This window comes from Bufo bufo, chromosome 5 (genome assembly GCF_905171765.1).
Source record: "Bufo bufo chromosome 5, aBufBuf1.1, whole genome shotgun sequence".
Classification (NCBI taxonomy): domain Eukaryota; kingdom Metazoa; phylum Chordata; class Amphibia; order Anura; family Bufonidae; genus Bufo; species Bufo bufo.
This window is the reverse complement of record NC_053393.1, coordinates 386,842,337-386,848,336: the sequence shown is the minus strand read 5'-3', so window position 1 is coordinate 386,848,336 and position 6,000 is coordinate 386,842,337. Positions and strand designations below refer to the sequence as shown.

Sequence of the window (6,000 nt, the reverse complement as noted above, 5' to 3'; positions counted from 1 at the left end):
AGAACTGGATCAGCCCTAGTTACAGGGGAAATCTGCCAATTACAAGTGACAATTGTCTTTTTAAAAGCTATGTTAGGTCCAGTTAGACACAGCAGCAGGCTCCTAGAACCATCATTCCTGACTTGCTCTATACACAGCATTCACTGAGGATGGTGTCCAAGGTAAAGAAGCAGGCAGAAGCAGTGAAAACCACTTCTGTCTTCTCTTTTGGGTCCTCCAAAGTCTTTAACATGAATAAACTATGGAGCAGGTGTAGTATCCCAGATCTGGGCATACTACAATTGTACATAATTGAGTATTATAATGTTATGTATTGTATATTTCAGGCTATTTGTTCCAGTAAGGTTATGGATGGCAAGGGTTATTAAGGAACGGCTAACCACCCTGTTCCTCCCTTCTTGGTAGGAATGGGTTGGTCTTGATTCCTGACAGGAAGAGGAGTTCCAGAGACAGAGAACAAAGGAAGCACACTACAGAGCTCCTGCTCCTAAAAAGGATTCTCTAGACAGATAAACTTACTCCAAGCCTCAAGTAAATCTTTGAGAAGACAGCAGAGTGAACAACTACATCCAGCATTTAACGACACTGCTGTGAGGTGAGGGACTACGGCTAAGACACCCATCACCCACAACACTACCAGGCCAGTACTATACTAGTGCTAAACTGCAATCATCCAGAGTGCCAGAGAGAAAAGTGCTACTGAAATCAACTGCTAATCAATGTATTTGAAGTTCTACGTTGAGACTTTTATACATTTAATTTTGGCCTCATTCTTCAATACTACATTTCTACACTGCACAGATCCCCAGGGAGCAATCCCCCTCCTCCTCTCTCTCCCCTTCCCCTCACCCCCTCAGGGCCTACACTACAGAGCCAGCGCCCCCACAAATAACAGCTATTTTAGCCATTCCCGCCACAGTCTAGCAAAGGTAGATTTTTTCTTCTTAGTTACCAGGTGAAATTTCTCTCTAGCAAATGAAATTCGGGTAAGATTTTCCCATTCCTTAACCGTAGGCGCAACACTATCTCCCCAATGTTTAACAATGCATTTCCTGGCCTGGAATAAGAGTTTAGATGCTATATCTCGATGATCATGTATCTTTATTTTATCCATTACCCCCAAAATACATAGAGTGATATTCCTCTATTTTTTTATTACCTTCTCCCAGAAATCCTGAGCCCCTGTACACATCCAGAGTATATGAACATCGTCTACATCTACTCTCCCGCATTTTAGACAGCTAAATTCTTTAGATTTATAGCATTTCATCAGAATCTTGGAAGAATATAATATATTAAATTGAGTAATTCTATGGGAGCAGTTCTTCGATACTCCACTCTTGGCTTGTATAGCCAATTTCCAGAATTCCTCCGATTGGACCTTAAAGTAGTTATTGCTTTTCCCTTAGTTTTTTTATGTAAAAGGCTTCCATATATTTTAGAAACTAATTTCCTCCCTGGCGTTAGTTACATTTTTTTATCCAGAGGTCATGGGAGGGCAGCAATTTGTGTTCCTTTTCCCAACGTCATTCTTAAAGGGACACTGACAGGCCCGATAAACATATTTAGTTATTCCTATGCAGTCATAGGTCTATTAAAGTGTATTACAATCACATAAGAGTACCCCCTATCCGCATTTTAAACCATGTAAAAACAACTTTATAATCATCTGTCAATCACCTTCCTTTATGCCCAAGGGGCGTTTTTACTCCTACCTTCGTGCCCAGCCGCGCCTCAACTGTCGCTTCCTAGCGCTGCCCAGCTCATTATTATTCACTGGCTGGGCGGCTTTTACAGTCCCCGATCCTCTCGAGCCGGCGCAGGCGCAGCAGGAGACGCTGGCATTGAATAAGGGACGCAGGCGCACTGCGAGTGAGGGTGCCGGGCAAGTTATCCGGCGCACGCGCAGAAGGTACAGGTGAGTTCAATGCCAGCGTCTCCTGCTGCGCCTGCGCCGGCTAGGGAGGATCGGGGACTGTAAAAGCCGCCCAGCCAGTGAATAATAATGAGCTGGGCGGCGCTAGGAAGCGACAGTTGAGGCGCGGCTGAGCACAAAGGTAGGAGTAAAAACGCCCCTTGGGCATAAAGAGATGTGAAAAACCGCCCCTTGGGCATAAAGGAAGGTGATTGACAGATGATTATAAAGTTGTTTTTACATGGTTTAAAATGCGGATAGGGGGTACTCTTATGTGATTGTAATACACTTTAATAGACCTATGAAAATTACTCCATATTATCATATTTTTAATATGGCCAGCAAAAAAATATAGTTCCAAGTCCGGAACTGATAATCCACCCTCCTTCTCATGAATCTGTAATATTTGTGATCTTATCCTTGTTTTTTTCCCTCTCCATATCAAGTCCGATAAAAGACTGGCTATTGTTTTAAAAAACTTTTTAGGAATTATAACAGGTGTATTCCATAGGATATAATTCAGAGAAGGCAATAAGCACATTTTCACCAATGAAATACCACCTGCCATCGAAACATAAAGTCTTTTCCATACATCTATTTTTTTCTTAATTTCCTGTATTTTAGGGATCACATTCATCTAGACATAGTCCTTAGGGTTTGAGGTTATTTGAACTCCTAAATATTTAACGGGTTCATTTCTCGTCTTTATTTCAAGTGGCCCCGGTATTAAATCCCTCAGAGGATCAATCGGAATGCAGGCCGATTTAGACCAATTTTTTATTAAGTCCTGCATATTTACTATAATAATCAAAGATCTGAAAGATCCTAGTAAGTGATCCATGGGATCCCACGAACAACATAATATCATCTGCATAAAGAGAATTTTTTTCCTCATGGTCACCAAACCTGCTAACGGTTCCATAGCAATGGCGAATAACAAAGGAGAGAGGGGGCAGTACTGTCTGACCCCTCTACCCATATGTATATTCCCGGAATATTCTCCATTCACTATCACCCTTGCTGATATTTCATTGTATAATAACTTGATCCATGAGACAAATTTGTCTCCAAAGCCCATTTTCTTCATTGTTGTAATTAAAAATGGCCATTCTATAGTATCATAGGCCTTTGATGCATCTATAGTTATAATCAATCGTTCGCCATAGTTCATGGGTTCAAGCTGGGTGTTCATAAAGTATCTCATAATATTGTCCGTTGTGGTTTTACCCGGCATAAATCCCGTCCGATCCTAATGGACAAGCACCGGGACCACCCTCCTAAGCCTAACTGCCAATGTCTTTGCTAGTATTTTATTGTCAGTATTGATCAATGAAATGGGACGGTATGATTCCGGAAAAATTAGATCTTTCCCAGGTTTTAAAATAAGCGTGATCAAAGCTTCTCTCAAAGTGTCTGGCAATTTTCCCGATTTTCTCGAAGCATCCCACATTGCCATTAATTTAGGAATAAGTATTCCCTTATACTGGGCATATACTTCAAACGGGATGCCGTCTGATCCTGGAGTCTTATTCTTAGTAATATTTGATATTATATTTTCTACCTCCAAGGAATTTAAGGGGGTTTCCAGACTTTCCCTTTTGATCTGAGGTTAACGTAGTAATATTAATTTTGTCTAGGAACTGTTGTATTTGCACCAGGTTCTTATTTATCTTACTACTATATATATCTTTGAGGTGTTCCTTAAACACATCCAATCTAGTTTATCCACTAAACAATGGATATATATTTTTTTTTTTTGTCTGGACTGCCACCACTTCCATTCTCAACAGGCTCCTCAGAGGTTAGCTGCACAGGCTTTCGATACCTGGACTGGCTGCTGTAAATATTCCACACTGATGAGAGGCAAACTCCAAAAACAAGTATCCATATTCAGAATCTAAAGAGCCACATATGAATTTTGAATAGCAATGGCTGAATTTAGTCAATAAGATATAGGTGGCCATTCAGCATATATATTTAGTAAAATGTATTATAAAATCATTTGATCTGCACATAAAATTGAAAAAAAAAATTAGATGACAGTTACGACTTTTCCCCTCCAGAGACATGAATCCTCTGGGCTGCAATCTGTTATGGGTTTGGCTTATGACCTCTACACAGGACCCCACTTACTATCGGCACAGTGACTCATAGAGACTCAAGCCTCCGCAACATTTAGCTAAAACAATGGTTTAAATTGAAACAATAAGTATACAGTTCCAGTCTCTCATAGATGCCCTAAACATATTGCCTGGACTAGGAGCAACCAACCCAATCCTCATAACCTGTGTCCAACTGAAAAGAAACAAACACCTGTACTCAGTACTCAGTACCACCATTCCAGTGACGTGGCCCCGTTCCAGGCAGTTTCAAGTTCCTAACAGACGAGAAGTATCTTGGTCCAGTGACTACTGTGGCCAATCACTAGCCTCAAGGGTCACATGTGCTAGAACAGCTTGTCACTAGTACATCACTATCAGTGATATGTCATTCTAACACATGTGACTTGCTGACACCAGTGATTGGGTCCCCTCTAGACCAGGAGTGGTTTGGTACTGTGACTGCTGAAACCAAAGTGGTCAAGAAAGGGGCACAGGTTCCGAGGATTGGGCTGGTCGGCTTCTAGGCCAGACAAACCCTTTAATGTTTGCACACAAGACTGAGAGCTTGGTGGTTACAGACAGAATTTTGAGGCACAGAACGCCCTGACCCCCCAAAGGTCTCTGACCTATATATCAGGGTGACAGAAATCCGGACCCTGGAATATATACGACTGCAATGTTCCAGGACAAAATAGATCTATTTCATGCTATTTGAGATGTTTGGAACAATTACTGGGCTACTAGGCAACCCTGAGAAGAGCCCAAGAGAATAATGTAATCTCCCCTCCTCTCCCCTTGATGTGTCACTGTCTGTATTGTCTTTCTTTACTCTGTTGTTATAGTGTTATTTAAATAGGTTTTAGCTTAGATCACACACACCCTAATATTAGATTAATGTAGCTACTCCCTGTAGGAAGGTACAAGGGGTCGTCATTGATGGTAGGTATGTGTCACCGATGTTCCTGGCCTTGGTGAAGTAAGAGCCAGTATTTTCATGTGTCTGCGGCAGCTAATGCTGATTGACACTTTGCTATTTAGTATGGCTGTAAATAGCTGATCCGGGATGGCTTTTACTGGGAGTAGTCAAAGTGCTGGGTGTGTGACTACTCCCCATGTTCCAGGCCGGGTCTTGGCAGGCTTATAAAAAACAGCCAGCACTGTCAGGTGGTGTGGATTACTTCCCTCTGACAGTGGAGCTCTGGCGATCTCTGTGCTGAGGTCTAAAGACCGTGAGTCAGGCGAGCAGGCCGCCTTAAATCCTGCAAGTGGACGTTCTGAGGCTGAGCATTCAGCCGGGTGTGAACTGACACCCAGGATACCAGATGAATTTTTTTTTGTTTTTCCGTGTGTGAACAAGCACCAAGCCTGAAAAGTGTTGTGTTATAAGTGTGAATAAACACTGAAGAGTGATTTAGAACCTGGTCCTTTGCCTCTATACTGCGTCCGCTAACCTGCCTACCAGAGTGAATCCCCACATCCCTCATTAAAGTTCCTTATACGTTATGATGCCATTAATAATAATCTTTCTTTTTTTACTTACTTTTCATTTTTCTTTTTTTTCAATATCCATTTTTATCAAAGAAATTAGTACGACAAGATGCTGGATTCTCATGTAACCTTTATTGGTTTTTGTCTGATTTACATTGCACATAATATGTGAAGTTATAGTATATGCTCATTTGTTGACTATGTTGTGCATATTGCTTTGTTCACTTTACCTTGTACAATTGTGCATACAATCGAAACAGAATTGTTTTGTTGTATTTCAATAAAAAAAGAATTATAAAAAAAAAAAGAATTATGAGGCAAAGATTAATCTCTATACACCATGGGCATGGTTTCACACTCACCACAAACATAAAGCAAAAATCTTATACTTATGTAATAAATAAAAAGACTGACACTTCACTAAGGGGGTTATTATTACAAGCATACTCTTTTAACACCTCCCCAACATCCACTGTACGTACATGTACAGCACTG

The 6,000-nt window shown here is 41.0% G+C and overlaps 1 protein-coding gene across 1 annotated transcript in view; it reads left to right on the top strand.

Annotated features, from left to right (window-relative positions):
* Positions 1–491: 491 nt before the first annotated feature.
* Positions 492–6,000, top strand: part of RNF182 (ring finger protein 182) — a 175,454-nt gene continuing 169,945 nt past the window's right edge. The window contains exon 1 of the mRNA XM_040432842.1: positions 492–595. The gene's annotated coding sequence lies outside the window, so the exon portion shown is untranslated. The remainder of the gene's footprint in view (positions 596–6,000) is intronic.